At 39.8% G+C, this 21,158-nt stretch overlaps 1 protein-coding gene across 2 annotated transcripts in view; it reads left to right on the top strand.

Moving 5' to 3' along the window:
* Window positions 1-21,158, top strand: part of LOC126458324 (thioredoxin domain-containing protein 11) — a 143,897-nt gene that overhangs the window by 1,668 nt on the left and 121,071 nt on the right. The gene's annotated exons all lie outside the window — the stretch shown is intronic.

Genomic DNA, 21,158 nt, shown 5'->3' with positions numbered 1-21,158 from the left:
AGTGTTCCAGAATACTCTTGTGTCCTTGGGAAAGGTAAATTCCCCTAAAGGTGGAAGAATCAGGTATGAGCAACAGTATGATGATGCAGAAAGCAATGAAGACCCCTCCATTATAATCAGATCTACTTTCTTTGATAAATCCAATGGCATCAGGAAAACATTTCTGAAGAAGAGAAATTATGCAATTGAGAAACTGTGATCCCTCCATTAGCAAAAGATTCGAAAATAGTCTCCTGATCAGATCTCCAGGAGGGGCTGTCAAGGGGGAGTTGTGACCAAAAAAAGGTAAGCTTGACATTCTGCGAGCCAAAATGTGGAATGTCCTACTCTGAATTTGATACAGAAGCTAGAAACTCTTAAAATTGTTACACAAAGGCACTATCTGGAGCAATGAGAGTCAGTGAAGTGAAACAGAAAGAAGATAAGGATCGAGTTAAGGGATAATATGTGCTCAGCAGAGAGACAGGAGAAAGATGCCGTGTACTGTAATAAATTTCAGCTAATATTGGCTAATACACTGTTCAAAAATCGCAGGATATACTTTGAAAATTACATGTGGAAAAAATACATTTGGAAACTTGCTGATGATGTGGGACAATACCAGCTGAATTACATCTTATTGAGACAGATTCTGAAATCTGGTATTGGACTGTGAGGTGTACCCTGATCAGGTATAGACTCGCTTCACAATTTAGTAATCATGAAGAGTGGGCTGAAGTTTAAACAAATCATTAGCAAAATTCTTTGTATAAAGAACTGTTGGATATTGAGGAATGATGCATTTGAAATTTTTTGATGTTGTGGATATTGCAGTCATGAATACCACAGTAGGCAGGAATGGGCATACCTCTGAGAAAGGGCATTCACAGAAATTGGACAGATAAATGCAGCTAATATGAGGGCTGTGGATATTAAGAGGAGTCTTTCAACTGTTAAGAAAAAGGAAGAAATATGGCAGTATAAGTCAGTTTTTAGTGAAATCAATAGAAACTAAAGGGAAGTTAAAGTGAAAGGCTGCAAAAAAAAAAAAAATGCAAAGAAGTCGAAAAGTAAATGGCCAGTGGAAACACAGTCAGCATTTGTTGTTGTTGTTGTTGTTGTTGTTTTTGTTGTTCTTTTCAGTCTGAAAACTGGTTTCATGCAGCTCTCCATGCTACTGTATCCTATGCAAGCCTCTTCATCTGTGAACGACTACTGCAACCTACACCTTTTTCTGTTTACTGTATTCATCCCTTGATCTCCATACACAATTTTTATCTGTCACACGGAAATATGGAAGCGTCCGATCCCGCCCGTCTGCTTTGACCCATGACGTCACAAATATGGCGGAAACAAAAACAAACACACACACTTTCCACAAGAAGCCTAATGACACTAATGGGACAAGCGCGGGAAATGGGGTGTTTTGGGTGGGGGGCAAACTAAATATAAACAAATTTAGACGCCTTGCGTAACTACAATGTGTAAGTGAAGACAGCCATGCATGAATACCCACCCACCTCCCCAGGGGTCGTAACCCCTGCAACCCATAGAAGATAAAGATGCTTCAGTAGCTGATTAGTGTTTTTTGTCTTAAAAAAAAAAAATCTCACGGGATAGAACGAACAGATCAGAAAGATAAATATAATAAACTAAAACAGAAATTGGAGGAAACAGATAATTAAAATAAGTAATAAGTGTTTTTAAATTTTTAAAAAAATCTCACGAGATAGAATGAACAGATCAGAAAAGTAAATAAAATAAGATAAAACAGAACTGGAGACAGCCACACTCAAACCAAACTCCGCGCCGTCATGTCGTCACACACGACAACACCCTTACGTCACGGGTCAAAGCCGACGCGTGGGATCGGACACTTCTGTCGACCCTGTCACACTTCCCTCCAATGCTAAATGTAATTCCTTAATGACTCAGATAATATTCTATCAATCGATTCCTTTGTTTGGTAAAGTTGTGCAACAAATTTCATTTCTCCTCAATTCTATTCAGTACCTCATCATTAGTTATGCAATGTACCCACCCAGTCTTCAATGTTCTTCTGTAGCATCACATTTCAAAAGCTTGCTCAGTGTACAGATTAAATAACATTGAGGATAGGCTACACTCCTGTCTCGTTCCCTTCTCAACCTCTGCTTCCCTTTTATACCCTGCAACTCTTTACACCTGCCATGTGGTTTCTATACGTATTGTATATGACCTTTTGCATCCTGTATTTTACGCACACACCCCCCTCCTTCAAAATTTCAAAGAGTGGAATCCAGTCAACTTTGTGAAAAGTTTTTTCTAACTTTAGGCTGTAAACATACATTTGCCTTTTTTAAATCTATAATCTAAGATAAGTCGTAGGGTCAGTATAGACTTTCATGTTCCTACATTTCCCCAGAACCCAAATCAATCTTCTCTTAAGTTAGCTTCTACCAGATTTTCCATTCTTCTGTAAATAATTCGTGTCAGTGTCATGGTTATGGGCATAGCGGTTGTACAATTGACATTGAAGAATTAAGAAAAGAAAAACAGATAGGCTGGAATATGAACAATACGCAGTGAAGATTTGATGATTCAAGCTGTGATGATTTGACACTAAACTTGGGAACAGGTAGTGTAACTGGCATAACAAAACCTTTACCTTTCATAGAATGACCTGTCCGTTTTTTACAGCCATGACTTATTAAACTGATAGTTCAGTAATATTCACACGTATCAGCACCTAGTTGCTTTGGATTTGAATTTATTACATTCTTCTTGAAGTCCTAGGATATTTCTCCTGTTTCATGTATCTTGCACACTAGGTGAAATAGTTTTGTCATGGCTGGCTCTCCCAAGGATATCAGCATTTCTGACATAATATCGTCTGCTCCAGGGCCTTGTTTCAACCTAGGTCTTTCAGTGCTGTGGCAAATTCTTCTTGCAGTATCACAATCTCCCATCCCCTCTTCCCTTTGTATACTGTTGCCTTCAAGCTCATTTCTCTTGTATAGCGCCTGTATATATTCCTTTCAGCTCTTGCTTGTTTGTTAGTGCTTTTTTCCATCTGAGCTCTTGATATTCGTACAGGTGCTTATGTGTTCTCCAAAGGCCTCATTAATTTTTCTATAGATGGTATTTATCTTTCCCTTCATTATAAATGCTTCTATAGACTTACATTCATCCTCAAGCCACTCCTGCTTAGTCAAAATGGTTCAAATGGCTCTGAGCACTATGGGACTTAACTTCTGACGTCATCAGTCCCCTAGAACTTAGAACTACTTAAACCTAACTAACCTAAGGACATCACACACATCCATGCCCGAGGCAGGATTCGAACCTGCGACTGTAGTGGTCGCACAGTTCCAGACTGTAGCACCTAGAACCGCTCGGCCATCCTGGCCGGCCTGCTTAGTCATTTTACACTTTCTGTCAGTCCCATTTTTTAGATGTTTGTATTCAGTTTCACGTCCTTCATTTGCTGTGTTTTTGTATTGTCTTCTTTTATCAGTTAAATTCAGTGTCCCGTGTGATATCCAATGATTTCTGCTGGATCTTGTCTTTTTACCTTTTGATCCTCTGCTTCCTTAACTATTTCATGTCAGACACCCATTCATCATCTGCTGTACTCCTTTCCCTGTTTCAGGCAATTATTGTCTAACACTCCCTTTGAAACTTTCAACAGCCTCCTGTTCTTTCAGCTCATCTAGAACTTATCTCCTTAATGTCCTATGTTTTTCAAATTCTTCAGTTTTAATCTACAACTCGTAACCGCTAAATTATGATCACAGTGCATGTCTGCCCTGGAATTGGCTTACAGTTTAAAATCTGTTTCTGAAATCTTTGTATTATCGTTACATGACCAGTCTGAAAACATATATGTATACATATCCGTACAGCTGATAACCTCATCAACAGGGATGCAGGATTTCAATTGAGTACAGCCTGGAACCCTGCATTGGCTGCTGTTAAATCACGACGAGAAAGCAAAGAGCTTTCGATAATATACCCGTCATAACTTTGGTAGCATGTTAGTAAACACAGCATCAGCGCACGCACAGAACGGCTGATCTGCGTTTCCCGGCAGAGGGCGTTTGAGTCTGACGCCTTCTATCTGCAAATTTTTGCGCATGCGTGGTTCCCACGCCTGGGCAATCTTCACGCGCGTGCTCTATATACAGTGGTGTCGACATGCGGATCTTGTCAGTCGTACCTACACCAGCGAAGTTCAACTACCTGATGATATCGGACAGTTGCTCCGAGGAAATATTGTGGGATTTGCACAACGTCATCCAGTGGCACACCCATGAAGACTATTTACAAAATTTCCCCAGTTGTGATGACCAGGTGGAATATCTTACAAGCATTATCCTTACCACCACAGAATGTTCCATTCATCGCACTTCCCCTTTACCACACTGTGTCCTAGTTCCTTGGTGGACTGAGGTGCGCCGCGAGGCAATTTGTGCATGGAGACATGCTCTCTGTGATTTTAACCATCACCCTACGATGGAAAACTTCATTCATTATAAACAGATGTGCGCACAGTTTTGTCATGTTCTAGGATATTGAAAAAGCTAGCTGGATTTCATCTCTAGTTCTTTTAACAGTTCCACTCTCTCTTCTGTCGTGTGGGCCAACTTTTGACGGCTCTCTGGGAACAAGATTCATTCCCCAATTTCCGGCCTGACCGTAGCAGATGATGTCATCGTGGACCCTATTGCTATCTTCATCACCTTGGGCCACAATTTTGTGAAGGTTTCGAGCTCCTCCCACTATCACCCTGCTTTTTCTATCAGAAATGAGCGGAGGAGGCTCAGGCGATACCCTTTTCTTCTCAGAATCGTGAGCGCTACAATGCCACTGTTACTATGTGGGAGTTAGGCCATGCTCTCACTTCATCCGTCCTCCGCCCAAGGGCCAGACGCTGTTCACATTCAGATATTGCAGCACTTTTCTCTTGCGGGCAAGCACATTCTGCTTGATAAGTACAACCGCATTTGGGCAGACGCTGGCATGAAGCCACTGTCATACCCATACCTAAGCCTAGTAAGGACAAACACCTTCACTCTAGCCACCGCCTCATTTCTATTGCCAGCTCTGTTTGTGAGAGATGGAACATATGATTCGTGCCTGGCTGATATGGTGGCTTGAGTCTCGCAATTTATGAACCCCTGCACAGTGTGGATTTCGAGTGCGCCGTTCTGCAGTTGACCATCTCGTCACTTTGTCCACCCATGTCATGAATTGTTTTCTTTGGAAATCTCAGACTGTGGCCATGTTTTCCGATTTGGAGAAAGCATATGACACCTGCTGGAGGTCTGGTATCCTCCATACTCTTTACACCTGGGGCTTTCAACACTGCGTGCCCTGTTTTCTTCAGAAATTTTTAAAATACCAAACTTTCAAGGTACAAGTGAGTCCTGCTTTGGCAGACACCTTTATCCAGGAAAACAGTGTTCCTCAGGATTCCATCCTGAGCATTGGCCCCGTTACTATTGCCATTAACCCTATAATGGCCTGTCTCCTGCCAGGCATCCCTGGCTCACTTTTTGTTGACGAATTTGCCATCTATTGAAGTTCTCCATGGACTTGCCCCATTGAGCGGCGTCTTCAGTGATGTTTTGATCATTTTTACTCCTGTAGCATCGACACTGGCTTTCATTTTTCCACTGGCAAATTGTTTGTATGAATTTCTGGCAGCGCAATTGGTTCTCCCACCATATTTATGTCTTGGGCCTGTCGCTCTTCCATTCAGTGAAACTATGAAATTCCTGGGGCTCATGCTCACTAGGAAACTTTCATGGTCCTCCCGTGTGTCTTACCTGACAGTCTGCTGTATGCAGTCCTTCATTGTCCTATGTGTCCTTAATGGTACTTCCTAGAGTGCAGATCGAACTATCCTCCTCTATTTGTACTGGACACTTGTCTGTTCGAAACTAGATTACGGGTGTTGTTTCTTTTTGCATCTGCACATCTATCCCTCTTACACTGTCTCAATACTATCTACCATTGTGGCATCCACTTGGCCAGTAATGCCTTTCGCACTAGCCTGGTTGAGAGTCTGTAAGCAGAAACTGCCAAATTACCACTGTCCTACCGCTGTGACCGTCTCCTCAGCAGATATGCATGCCGTTTGTCTTCCATGCATGGCCACCCGTCCTATGCCTCCTTCTTCGATGACTCCTTTGATCACCAGTATGGGGTGCATCCCTCTTCTCTGTTACCTCCTTGAGTTCGCTTTTGGCTCTCGCTATGGCAGCTTCATTCACGCGCCTTGCAACTTTTCCGGTGGGTGTGAACCCTTCACCACCTAGACTTTGTGTGCCGGCCTGTGTTCAACTTGCCCTTCATTCACTTCCTAAGGATGCTACTCCAGCCTCACTCTATCGCCTTCCATTTCACAACCTTCACACGGAACTTCGTGATAATACCTTTATGTACACTGATGGCTCTCGAACTGACCGTGGTGTCAGATGTGCCTTTGTCATTGGTGCTGACATTTTTCGGTATTGGCGTCTGGAACACTGCTCAGTATTTACAGCAGAGCTATTTGCCCTGTATCAACCCACACAGTACATCCGGCGACACAGGCTTTTCAATTGCGTCATCTGCTCAGACTCTCTCAGTGCCCTTCAAAGTTTTGTGATAGAGCCACTGTGATTTTTATGTGGATTGCTGGTCACAGCGGTCCGACAGGAAACAAGGCTACTGACCCTGCTGCAAAGGCAGCTTGTACCTCAGCGCGCTAGTTCTTACATTCTCTCTGATTATTTCTGTGTTGCCAGCTGTCAGCGGGTTGTGTCATTTTGGCATCACCATTGGTCCTCCCTACATGGGAACAAGCTCCTGGTTATTAAGCCTCTTCCAGCAGCTTGGACGATCTCGTCCTGACAGAATGCCCTTTTTTTAACCGCTTACATTCCTGTTTGTGTTTGTCGTCTGTGTTATCGGCTGTTTTGGCGAATGACACATGGTCTGTCGACTGCATTTTACTTTTTATCCGATGTAGCAATGTGGCAAAGGCCATTTAATTTTTAGTTCTGGACTTCCGTTTCTCTATGGCGTATTTTACAGGCCTTTTTCCACGTTCCTGTTTTTAGTTGTCTTCTCTTTTGTTGACTGGGATGACTTGTACTCATTTTTAACTCCGCTCTTTGTCTTCATGTTCTACAGTTTTGATATGGGTGCATATGACCCTAGTTGTTTTTGCACCTTAAAACAAAAACCTCAAGTTTGATTCACATAGTACATCGGTACCCCATCCCCCACCAGGAGTGCTGGTGTAGTGCACAGTTAAAAAGACTACTTTCACTGGTGTGTAGGGTGCCACCTTACCTGGTGTGGAGGGTGCCACCTACCTCGCAGACTTGACACAACTTGATTTCTTTCTCTACAGTTTCATTAAAGTTTGTGTGTATGTTCCGCCCTTACGAAACAATTTAGCCGACCTGAAAAATCAACTCTACACTGCTATTACACAAGTTACACTCTTATTTTTTTGCAATGAGTGTGGGAGGAGACTGATTACTGGTGGGATGTATGCTGCATCATGAATGGTAGTCACATCAGACCAAAATGACATTTGATACTTTTATGTGACACCAAAATAGTCAATGAATTTTGTTATCTGGGCAGTAAAATAAGATGATTGATGAAGTAGAGAGGACATAAAATGCAGGCTGGTTATGGTAAGACATACACTTCTAAATTGGAGTTTGTTAACATGGGATATAAATTCAGAAGTCTCTTCCAAAGGTACATCATGGTATAGACTTTTACAGAAGTTAAATGTGGATGATAGTAGCAGATAAACAGCAGCTATTTAGTATAATAGAGAGGGCAACAGCTTTGTTTCTAATAAATTTTATGAAATTGGGATGGCTAAGTGTGAATAGCATCAAGTAGTATAGTTATATTTACTGTCAATGCCATATACAGTTTAATTTTCTATGATTTCCATGTCTTTTGTTCATGCGTTCCACATTCCTGAAGGTTCTGCTCGTTGGTAGGATCTATGGAATGGGCTGGATGGATGGATGGATGGATGGATGGATGGATGGATGGATGATCGAACTTAATGATCTAACTAACTATCAGTGTTGATTTGCTTAGAAGGGTGCATAATTATTATGCTTCCTCTCCTGTTATTTTGTGGAATTATCTTTTTGGGCAACACAGTTAAAGTCTATTAAGTTTTTATTCTTGAAATGTCAAGAGAGAGAAAATTGTGTAGGTATGTAGCTGCTCATCTTGCAAAGGCCTTTTCAGAGGTCTTGTAATTTTGACACTCGCTACTGGGTGAACTTATCTTAGTAGTCCATCCTTCTGCAAACTTTGAATACTGATTAATTTTGTGCAAATGAACTGGCTTTGACCTTTGAAAAACTACAGCTCATCCAGTTTTGTACGATCAAAAATATTGCACTTCCAATTACCAGGGTATAGCACCTCCTATTAATCTATAACACTAGCGAGAAATAATGAATAAGTCAGAGTGTTCTTACATGTGAATATTGATCAAAACTTAAACTGTAAATAGCATATTGGCCTAGTACACCTGTGAAAAGATTTAGGTTTGGCTACTTTTGCGATAAGAGGAATTCTCAGGTTTGGTGATACAGAAACTAAGTTAACATAGTTTGCATATTATCAGTCACTGATGTCTGATGGGATAATATTTGTGGGGTTCCTACAGTCCTATAACTGTCTCCGCATCCGACATCTGTTACCATTGGTTCCTATGTGGCGAGCGCTTCCTCATGTTCATCTATTTTTCTCATGGCCTCCTTTACCCCACCTAACCAGGCAGCCTTTGGTCTTCGCCCTCTCCTCCTTCCCTGAGCGTGGCACATCAATATCTTCTTTGACCATCTGTCATTTGCGTTGTATGTCCATATCAGGTGAACTACCATTCTTGTATTCTATCTACAATGCTTTCTTGAGTCTGGGTTATTTCCCTAATCTTTGTATTGCTATGTGGACACTCTGAGATATTCTACTTCATCTTCTGAAACAGTCCATTTCTGCAACTCTCAGTTCATATTTTTATATTTTTTCCAGTAAACTCCCATCACTCACATCTGCAGATCATTACATGCTCCACAATACTTCTTTAGAGCATCTTCCTTACTTTCCAACTTATCATAGAAGACCATAAAAGAGGGTTTAGCTTCTGGATTGCTGTTATTCTGTGGGCGACTTGCTGCTGTATTTCTGAAATATTTGTTCCTTCTTTCAATAGGATGCTGCCCAAGTATTTAAATTTTTTACCTCTTTTGATGTGCTGGCCCTCTAATATTGAGTTTCCTACATTCAGTCTGCCGAAGATTTTCTTTTAATCCTAACTAATCATATTTTTCTAATAATTTTCGTGGTATAAAATAGGTGTCATAATCTCCATTGGCCATCACTTCCAGATCATCTGCAAAGAACATGCTGTACAAACATTGATCCTTTATCTGAATGTCCATTAATGCACATTTTGTGCTCCACAGGTCTAAGGCTTCCTAGATGTATATTTTAAACAGCGTAAGAGATAACCAGAATCACTCTTTTTAACCATTTCATAATTTTGAAAGGCTGTGACAAAATTTTGTTCCCCACTTTGATTACACTTTCGGCAAATTTGTATGGGTTCCATGTACTTCTAACGTATGTCTTTTCGGTTCATTCCACCTCATTATGTCACAGTTTCTTCAGTGGCACTGTGTCATACATGTTCTCGAGATCTGTGAACAGTAAATGGCTGACTCCTTTCCAGTCTCTTTGCCATCAGTTATCTACAAATTCTGTTGTTATGAGATCTTTCCTTTTGAGGTCCACTTTTCTCTCGCGGTGTTCATCATCATCCCCTCTGACCTGCTTTTTAGGATCTGACCATGCAACCTACCCGTAGAGTTTGTAATGTTGACTCCACAGTAATTTCCACATACCTTCTTTGTACCTTTCTTGTGAATTGAACAATGGAAACTGCAGGTTGGAATATCAACAATGTAAGGAAAGGATGAATTGCTACTTATGGTAAAGATAAAACATTACCAACAGGCACAGTTAAGACTACTTACACATTAGCTTTTGGTTACAGCCTTCATCAGAAAAAGAAAGAGAAACACACAGCATTCATTCAGACAAGCCAACACACCTAACACACACGACTGCCAACTCTGGCAGCTCAGACCAGAATGCAACTGTCGTATGGAATAGCAGCACTAATTTGGAGTGTCAGGGAAGGGGAAGGATAGCAGTGTATGAGTGGTAGGAAAGAGGAGGGTGGGATGGTTTTGGTAGCACCTTAAACTATGGTAATATGCTGTTCCCTTACACTCCACCCAACAATTTCTACCCCCTCTGTCCTATCACCTCCTCCCCATTCTCATCTCCCACCCTCCTGCCCCACAGCCTCCCATCTCTGTGTCTGTTGGCAGTCAAGTCCCTGCACACTTTGCCTGGCAGCAATCCTCTCTCCTCTCACTTACTTCCAGCTATCCCTTCCCCTTCCAGACTGCTGCTTCCATTCCATGTGACAGTTGCATTCTGGTCCAAGCTGCCGGAGTTGGCAGTCATATGTATTTGAGGTGTGCTTACTTGTGTGAATGAATGCTGTGTATTTTTCTTTCATTTTCTTATGAAGGCTGTGGCCGAAAGCTAATGTGTAAGTTGTCTTAATTGTGCCTGTTTGCAACTTAATGTCTCATCTTTATGATAAGTAGCAATCAATCTTTTCCTAACATTGTTGATATTCCGACCTGGAGTTTCCATTGTTGAATTTACCAGAAAGATATTAAGAAGATATGTGGAAATTATTGTAGAGTCACCTTTCTGCTTATTTCCACGTACTTTTTTCTATCCTCCAGGTCTCTCATCCTGTCAACTGTTACACACTTTATTCTTAACTTTTATCTTTCCTGCATCTTCATGTCCACCACTATGGCCTTAGTTTGCTTTTTTTGCTCTGTTGACCCAGAACTTCATTATATTGCCCCTTGAATGCATCTTTTAATTTGCTGATATTTCTCTTCAGCATTTCCGCCTTCACCAAAACTTTGCAGATTGCTAGCTAGCCTCAGTTTATAACACTTTGTTTCGCACTTTCGTCTTTGAAACTATTTAAATTATATTGAACAGCATCCAGAAGTTTAATAGGAGCACTATCTTCTTGAGGTAACCTGCCCCCCCCCCCCCCCCCCTCCCTGGTGGAAAGACAAACTTTGCTCTAAGCAGGTAGTGGTCAGAGCCACATTCCAGGCCTCTGTATACCATTATGCCACTCTCCTAAAGTCTACATTTTTTCTTTTGTATCATATAACCTCTTGAATGACCTGCCCCATTTATTTATGTATCCATTTATGGGGAAGAAACCTCTTAAAATTTTCAGATCTAATGCAGTGCATGTTTTTACTAGTTTTTTGCCGTTTTCGTTTATTACATCCTCTCCATATTTCCTATTGTTTAATCATCCACCTCTGAACTTATTCTTCCATTAAAATTTCCCATAAGGACTATTTTCTCTTGACACTTTCTTTTCCAGTACAAGTTTCAATTCCTCATAAAGCTCATCTTTGGTTTTCCATATCAGCATCATTTTTTGGGGCACACACTGCCACTAATGTGCATTCATGTGCATACTTGGGAAAGTCCACAGTCATAGTTCTTTCTTTTATTTATTTCCAAGTCTTAATGATCTTCTCATGCTTTTTGTGGGTCACTATTGACACACACCTCTTGGCCCCCTCCTCCATCCTAACATCACTGTAGAAATAAATGTAGTGTTCCGTAATTTCATTTCGCTTTCCCTTTCTTTGCATTTCTGTTAACACCCTCATATTAATCTTTAACATTTCAAACTCCTGGAAATCTTCTATTTTCTTGGTATTCAAAACCTATACATTCCATGTTGCCGTAAACAAAGTCCTTGTTGGTAGCTTTGTTAATTTCTGTGATGTTCCATTTTTCATCAGAGGCTTTTGACAGATATCTCAAGCTATAAACCTGTTTTTTACTAATGCTGGGGAACTGTTCCAACAATTCAGCCTCCTTTCTGGAGGGCCGGACAATATTTCGGGTTGCCACACCCCAGGCAGACTGTCTTCTGGGTTTTGAAACTCTACCTGCCCAACTAGACAGAGAGAACAAACAAGACAGGATGAAGGAAATATGGGGTATTCTTAGACACATTTTGTCTGGTTCCTCCTCCAGCAGCAAGCTGCTACTGGTATGGTCCTCTGCTTCATCAGACTACACAAACCCTCTCGACTGCACAGCCAGTGCTTCAGAAAATCAGTGGCTCCTGTAAGGGAGAACTCCTCACTTAGGCAAAAAGTATTCATTGCACAAAGGGATGTAATTAAAATTATGTGTGGTGTTCACATGTACATCTTGCAGGCATCTCTGTAAGAAGCTTCACAGTACATTCATTCAGTTACGAAATTTGTTGTCTACAGTCCGCCTGAGTTTAAGAGTATTCACGCGTTCAACACTAGAAGAAAAAAGATCTGTTTCAGTCTTTAAGGAATCCAACTTTGCCACAGAAAGAGATAAAATACACAGCTTTAAAATTCTTTGACAATCTTCCCATGAAAATAAAACTCGACAGGTAGCAGAAGTGTTTTCAAATGTAGATTAAAGGACCAGAATGAAATTTTCGCTCTGCAACAGACTGTGCTGGTATGAAACTTCTTGGCAAATTAAAACTGTATGTGGGATCGGGACTCAAACTCAGCACATTTGCTTTCTACAGGCAAGTGCTCTACCAACTGAGCTACCCAAGCATGACTTACGACCCATCTTCACAGCTTCACATCCAACAGTGCCTCGTCTCCTACCTTCCAAACTTCACTGAAGTTTGCAGGACTAACACTTCTGGAAGAAAGGTTATTGTGCAATCATGGCTTAGCCACAGCCATGGGGATATTTCCAGAATGAAGTAGTCACTCCACAGCAGACTGTGCGCTGATATGAAACTTCCTGGCAGATTAAAGTTATGTGCTGGAACTAGACTCTATCTTGGGACCTTTGCCTTTCACAGGCCATGAATTGTGCATGGGGTGCTCAGTTTGTAAAGCATTTGCTCGTGAAAGGTAAATGTCCCGATTTCAAGTTGCAGTCTGGCACACAGTTTTGATCTTCCAGAATGTGCCGTATTGGTGCACACTCTACTGAAGAATGAAAATTTCATTTTAGAAATGTCCTGCAGGCTATGGCTAAGTCAGGTCTCCATAATATCTTTGTTTGAAACAACTGTATTTCCACCAACCTCTCCCTCTGAAATCAGTAAAATAATAAACTCACTGAAAAGTAAAAGCTCTTACGGAATTGATGGCATTTCCAGCAAGGTACTTAAAGCTTGTTCCCCACAGATAAGTAGGATTCTCAGCCATGTATGTAATAGCTCTTTGGAGCAGGGTGTTTTCCCCGATAGACTGAAATATGCCATTGTAAAACCATTGCATAAAAAGGGGGATACATCGGATGTCAACAACTACCGCCCAATCTCTCTTCTGACAGCTATATCAAAAATTTTTGAGAAAGTAATGTATTCAAGAGTAGCCTCCCATATTTGTAAAAATAAAGTACTAACAAAATGTCAGTTTGGTTTTCAGAAAGGCTTTTCAACAGAAAATGCTATATACGCTTTCACTGATCAAATATTAAATGCTCTGAATAACCGGACATCACCCATTGGTATTTTTTGTGATCTCTCAAAGGCCTTTGATTGTGTAAATCATGGAATTCTTTTAGATAAGCTAAATCATTATGGTTTGAGGGGGGCAGTGCACAAATGGTTTAATTCATACTTAACTGGAAGAATGCAGAAAGTTGAAATAAGTGGGTCATGTAATGTTAAAACAACAGCCGATTCCTCAAACTGGTGGGCTATCAGGTACGGGGTCCCACAGGGTTCGGTCTTAGGTCCTTTACTGTTCTTGATATACATTAATGACTTACCATTCCACATTGATGAAGATGCAAAGTTAGTTCTTTTTGCTGATGATACAAGTATAGTAATAACATCCAATAACCAAGAACTAAGTGATGTAATTGTAAATGATGTTTTTCGTAAAATTATTAAGTGGTTCTCAGCAAACGGACTCTCTTTAAATTTTGATAAAACACAGTATATACAGTTCCATACAGTAAATGGCAGAACTCCAGTAATAAATATAGACTTTAAACAGAAGTCTGTAGCTAAGGTAGAATTTTCAAAATTTTTAGGTGTGACCATTGATGAGAGGTTAAACTGGAAGCAACACATTGATGGTCTGCTGAAACGTCTGAGTTCAGCTACGTATGCCATTAGGGTTATTGCAAATTTTAGTGATAAGAATCTCAGTAAATTAGCTTAGTATGCCTACTTTCATTCACTGCTTTGGTATGGCATCATATTCTGGGGTAATTCATCGTTGAGTAGAAAACTATTCATTGCTCAAAAACGTGTAATCAGAATAATTGCTGGTGCCCACCCACGGTCATCCTGAGACATCTACTTAAGGATCTAGGGATCCTCACAGTAACCTCACAGAATATATATTCACTTTTGAAATTTGTTGTTAATAATCCAACCAAGTTCAAAAGTAATAGCAGTGTGCATAGCTATAACACCAGGAGAAAGGAGGAGCTTCACTATGCAGGGTTAAATCTGACTTTGGCACAGAAAGGGGTAAATTATGCTGCCACAAAAGTCTTTGGTCACCTACCAAACAGCATCAAAAGCCCGACAGATAGCCAACCAACACTTAAAAGTAAATTAAAAGAATTTCTAGATGACAACTCCTCCTAATCATTGGCTGAATTTTTAGATATAAATTATGGGAGGAAAAAAAAAACAACTTTACATTAGTGTCATGCAATATTTTGTGTAATGTAATATCTTGTACAGACATCTTTTATTAACCTGACACTTTCCACATCATTACGAAGTGTCGTATTCATGATCTATGGAACAAGTATTAATCTAATCTAATCTTCTGTCTACCTCTGCATCTACATCAATACTCTGCAGTGCATGGCGGAGGATACCCTACAAGTTGTTTCCTTTCTGTTCAATTTGCAAATACAATGAGGGAAAAATGACTGTCTGTATGTCTCCTTATGAGCCCTAATTTCTTGTATCTTACCTTCATGGCCCTTACATGCACTGTCTGTTGGATGCTACAGAATTGTGGAGGCTACAGAATCGTTTTGCAGTGAGCTACAAATCCCAGTTCTGTAAATATTCTCAATAATATTCTTCAGAAAGAAAGTCACCTTCCTTCCAGGAATTCACATTTGAGTTCCCAAAGCATCTCCATAACACTTGCTTGCTGTTGGAACCTACCAGTAACAAATCTAGCAGTCCACCTCTGAATTTCTTCAATGTCATCCTTTATTCTGGCCTGGTACAGATTCCAAACGCTCGAGCAGTACTCGTGAATAAGCAGCACTTCTGTCCGATATGCAGTCTCCTTTACAGATGAACCACAGTTTCTTAGAAGTCTCCCAATAACCTGAAGTCAACCGTTTGCCTTTCCCGCCACAATCCTCACTTTCTCATTCCATTTCATATCGCTTTGCAACATCATGCCCAGATATTTAAACTACATGATCGTATCAAAAAGGACACTACTACACACAAACAGAAATTTTGTCTATGTCATTTTGTATCCTCCTACAGTCACTCAACTTCCACACCTTACCACACATCACAGCACCATCAGCAAACAACTGGAGATTGCTGCCCAACCTGTTCACCAAATCGTTTGTGTGTATAGAGATTAATAGCAGTCCTATCACACTTCCTTGATCACTCCTGATGATACCCTTGTCTCTGATGAACACTCGCTGTCAAGGACAACATACTGGGTTCTATTACTTAAGAAGTCTTTGAGCCACTCTCATAACTATGAATCTATTCCATATGCCAGTACTGTCTTTAACAGCCTACAGTGGGGGAACAATGTCAAACACATTCCAGAAATCTAGAAATATGGAATCTGCCTGTTGCCCTTCATCCATAGTTCACTGTATACAATTCGAGAAAAGGACAAGCTGAGTTTCACATGAGCTAAAACCATTTGTGGTCATAAGCTTCTCAGTCTCAAGAAGAGTTATTATATTCGAACTGAGGATATGTTCAAGGATTCTGCAGGAAACCAATTTTGGGGATATTGGTGTGTAATTTTGTGGGTCCATTCCTTTGCCCCTCTTATACACAAGAGTCACCTGTGCTTTTATCCAGTTGCTTGGGATTTTGTGCCTTGTGAGACACTCATGATAAATGCAGCATTAGTAAGGGGCCAATGCCGTAGAGTACTCTTTGAAAAGCTGAATTGGGATTCCATCTGGGCCTGATAACTTATTTGTTTTCAACTCATTCAGTAATTTCTCTATGCCAGAGATGCTTTTATGTTGTCGATATTGGAGTCTGTTCGATGATCAGATGATGGTATTTTTGTACGATTTTCGTGCCTGAATGATTTCTTGAACATGAAATTTAAATCATTGGCTTTGATTTTGCTATCGCCAACTGCCACACTAGACTGGTCAACAACTGACTGTATGTAAGCCCAGGACCCACTTAGCAATTTTACATAGGACGAGAATTTTCCCAGGTTCTTTGCCAGATCTTTTGCTAAGGTGCCAGTGCCACAAGTTTTGCAGGAAAATTTCTACAAAGTTTGGAAGGCAGGAGATGAGGTAATGGTGGAAGTAGAGCTGTGAGGATGGGTCACAAGCCGTGCTTGGGTAGCTCAGTTTGTAGAGCACTTGGCCGTGAAAGCCAAAGGTCCTGAGTTTGAGTCATGGTCAGGCACAGAGTTTTAATCTGCCAGGAAGTTTTAGATTACAAGTGTTTCTTCTTAACAGTGCGCTTTGTACTGTAGAGGAATTCTTCACTACAAATAATTAGTCATATTTATGGAAAAATTCTGTAGCTGCCAGTGGAGCATTAACTAGCATGATTGCCTTTCATGTAACTTTGCTCGCTACACAGAAATGAACAGTAATACACCTTGTTTAAATAGCACCCTAAATTTTTTATTCAGTAATCAATGTTCTCTCATTAAGACCTGTTCAAAATCATAACATGTATCAGTCATGTAAACGTGACCTTGTTAAAAAATATAACACAAGATTAACTTTGATTTTTCTGTACTAGTGCACAGTGCAGGTACACAAGGTAATATCACTTACACACTTACTGGAATTGGCAGTAAACAAATGGAAACAGAAGGAAGGTACTTTTCAGGTCAGTCAGCCAACCATCTTTATTTGAAGTTTTGTGCGAGTTCGTTGCACACCAACAGAGAGAAGATGGAAATGCTACTCGCCCTATGGAGAACGTTAACAGAATAGTAATAGAAATAATGTTTTCTTGTTTACAGTATGGAGATATGTGGTACAGTGCTTCAGTACTCTTAAATGATATATTCTGTACACATTGTAATAACAATGTGTTTATGTGAATTGTACATTTGATACTTTTTGAACAGGAGATCAAGTGGAGTGCTGAATGTTCATTTTTTTTTTTTTTTTAAAAAAAAGACTGATATACACATCTTTATAAAGAACCAAGTTGCAAGAAAGGTACTCATGTTGGTTAATGGCCCCTAGTAGCTAAATAACATTTGCTAGATACATTTTGTTTTGACAAAAAGTTATTTATGATGATCAAGATAAATGGCATACCCTGTATGTGTGTTCTGGGTTTGTCCTCTTGGTATATTCCACATAATAATATTTATTGTGATCTGTGGAACAACTAACTGTTTGGTCAGTGTAAGATCCCCACACTGTTGCGGAATCTCATAAACACGTTGTTATCTAACTTTTAGATTTCCTTTACTAACCATGTAGGACTGGAGTATATTTGAAAACCATGAACAACAAATGTCATTATCCTTTTCCAAATTATCGGGAAGCTCTGCAGTTTGTGACAGAATTATCTGTCTCTCTGCCTGCCTTTTCCCCACCAATACATAACAGTACATGCAAATCCAACAGGAATAGAGAGCAATACATTACTATTATTATTATTTACATGTTATGGCCTTCATTGGACCACTCTAGCCAACTTTATACAAAGAATTTTTCAGTTTCCTGTCAGCCCAATACTTTTTCATTCTCTCGGATCTCATCCTTCTTTCTTCATGTGAAATCACCCTTCCTATTGTCTGTTTGTTGATTCTCGTTTGCAGTCTGGTTTGTTTGTCTGCCTGATTTTGTCAGTTTTGTTTCTTAGGTCTTCCATTGTAATCTGTAGCTCATCCATATCTTCCTTGATTTCTGTAATCCACTTAATGTTCCACTTACTATTCCACAATTTTTCTGTTATTCTCCTGATGATCCTGTTCTCTGGTGTTCTGATTGGATGTCCAAAAAATGAAATGTGTTTCTTCCTGATTGTACTCGTTACTGGTTCTGTTTCCTTGTTGACTGTTTCATTTGTAGCTGCTCTCCAGTGTCCATCTTTCTGGTACAATTTGTTGATGCACGTTTTGATGATTCTTCTTTGTATTTTGAGTATTTTGTCTGTTTGTGCAGTGTTACTTGTTTTGAAGATGGTTTCACTTGCGTATGTTATTTCTGGTTGAGTGACTGTTTTGAAGTGTTTTAACTGTGTTGCAATTGACAGGCTCTTTTTGTTGTGGGTGTTCTTGATGATATATTGTTCTCTGGTCAATTTGTTTATTCTGTTATGCCATGTTGGCTTTTCATTGAGGTTATATGTTATGATTTCTCCCAGATATTTAAATTTATCTACAATTTTCATTTTTTGGTTTCCTACGGCAATTTTGTTTGAGTGGTGGGTCAGTTAACATGATGAATGTTTTTTCAAAGGATATTCCAAGACCAATTTTCTGTGCTATTTTCTGTAGTAAGATAACTTGTTGTTTAGTTTCCTCAATACTGCTGGACAAGAGAGCAAGGTCATCAGCAAATCCTAGACAATTTAAACTTGTGTTGTCTTTGGGTCTTCCAATTTGGATGTTCTTTGGGTTAATCTTGTACCATTCCCTCATTATGTATTCTAAAGCACAGTGAACAGCAGGGGTGCCATGCAATCTTCGGCTCAGAAAATTCTTCCCTGAACTTGACTTTTGATACAGTGTTGGTTAAGGTGAGTTCTATCAATTTGATTAATTTTGTATGGAGCTCTAAATTTCTTAAGATTTTTAACATTGAAGGTCTATGGATACAGTCATATGCTTTTTTAAAGTCCACAAGGTTATTACAAGAGGTTTATTTTGTTTCTTGCAGTATGCTATGGCTGATTTTAAAGTGATGATCTGTTCTGCACAGCTTCTCCAAGGTCTGAAGTCTCCTTGGTATTCACCTAATTCTTCCTCTAGTTGCTCTTTGATCCTCTTTTATAGGATTCTGGAGAAAATCTTGTATGTGTAGTCTAAGAGAGAAATAACCTCTGTAATTATCTGGGTTGCTTTTATCTCTTTTTTTTGTGGAGTGGGTGGAGTATGGCTGTGGTCTAAAGTTCGGGAAATTTTTCTGCTATCCAGATTTTTGTTAGGGCTATGTGTAAGGATGTTTGAACTATATCACTGGCATATTTCCACATTTCTGCAAAAACTTGGTCTTCTCCACATGCCTTATAATTTTTCATCTCTCTGAGTGCCGTTTCCACCTCTTGGATTGTGGGAGGATTTATGAGATCAGGTGGCATCTTGATGGGTGTGTGTGTGTGTATTAATTGCTAAAAGTTGCTGGGGTTCTTCACAATTCAAAAGTTTACTAAATGCTTTTGCCATGATTTCGGCATTTTCCTTGTCATTATGTGCCATTTTTCCATCTTCCCTTTTCAGCATTAACGTAGGAGGGGCAAATTTTTGTAATTGTCTTCCAAAGATTTTGTAAAAGTCTCTGGAATTGGTTTTATGGTAATTTTCTTCTACTGAGTTGATTAGATCTTTCTGTGATGGTCTCTTGGTTTGCCTGATAATTTGTGTGAACTTTTTCATGATATTTTTGAAGTTGGTTGCATTTTCTTCTGTTTTGTGTGTTTGAAATTTTAACCATGCATGATGTCTTTCTTCATGAATTTTGTCACATTCTGAGTTCCACCAGACATGTCTTTTACGTAGGTTCAGTGGGGCTAAATTTTCTTCTTGTTGTCTAAGAATTTGAACCAGTTCTTCTAAATTATCTGTCAGTTTTATGTTTTGTGTCACTTCTCTATATTTATCATTTCTAATTAATTGGTGGGGATCGAAGTTCCTCTTCCGTTTATTGCATTTTGGTTTCTTTTTTTTAGTGCTGTGAACTTAATTTAAATGTTGACAATACATTATATATTACCATCATTTGTTATTTTCTCCATCTTTCAGTGTGACACAGTTGGTCATCTTTCCAACTCTACCTACTAAGTCTATTGTCTTATTGTAAATGTAACTGCCGTGCAGTTCATTATAAACTACACTGATTGAAAAAGAAATCACAACACCAAGAAGGAATTGTGTGACATAAATGAAAGTTGGTAGGCGTGTTTTTGAAATATGATATTTATTCAGTTTTCATGTCAGTCATGTAAGACTGAGGCTAAGAGCACCCCTGTTGTTGTTGTTGTGGTCTTCAGTCCCGAGACTGGTTTGATGCAGCTCTCCATGCTACTCTATCCTGTGCAAGCTTTTTCATCTCCCAGTACCTACTGCAACCTACATCCTTCTGAATCTGCTTAGTGTATTCATCTCTTGGTCTCCCTCTACGATTTTTACCCTCCACGCTGCCCTCCAATACTAAATTGGTGATCCCTTGATGCCTCAGAACATGTCCTACCAACCGATCCCTTCTTCTGGTCAAGTTGTGCCACAAACTTCTCTTCTCCCCAATCCTATTCAATACTTCCTCATTAGTTATGTGATCTACCCATCTAATCTTCAGCATTCTTCTGTAGCACCACATTTCGAAAGCTTCTATTCTCTTCTTGTCCAAACTATTTATCGTCCATGTTTCACTTCCATACATGGCTACACTCCATACGAATACTTTCAGAAATGACTTCCTGACACTTAAATCTATACTGGATGTTAACAAATTTCTCTTCTTCAGAAACGCTTTCCTTGCCATTGCCAGCCTACATTTTATATCCTCTCTACTTCGACCATCATCAGTTATTTTGCTCCCCAAATAGCCAAACTCCTTTACTACTTTAAGTGCCTCATTTCCTAATCTAATTCCCTCAGCATCACCCGACTTAATTAGAC

The sequence above is a fragment of the Schistocerca serialis genome, chromosome 2 (assembly GCF_023864345.2).
Source record: "Schistocerca serialis cubense isolate TAMUIC-IGC-003099 chromosome 2, iqSchSeri2.2, whole genome shotgun sequence".
In the NCBI taxonomy this organism is placed as follows: domain Eukaryota; kingdom Metazoa; phylum Arthropoda; class Insecta; order Orthoptera; family Acrididae; genus Schistocerca; species Schistocerca serialis.
This window is presented reverse-complemented; position numbering and strand designations above follow the sequence as displayed.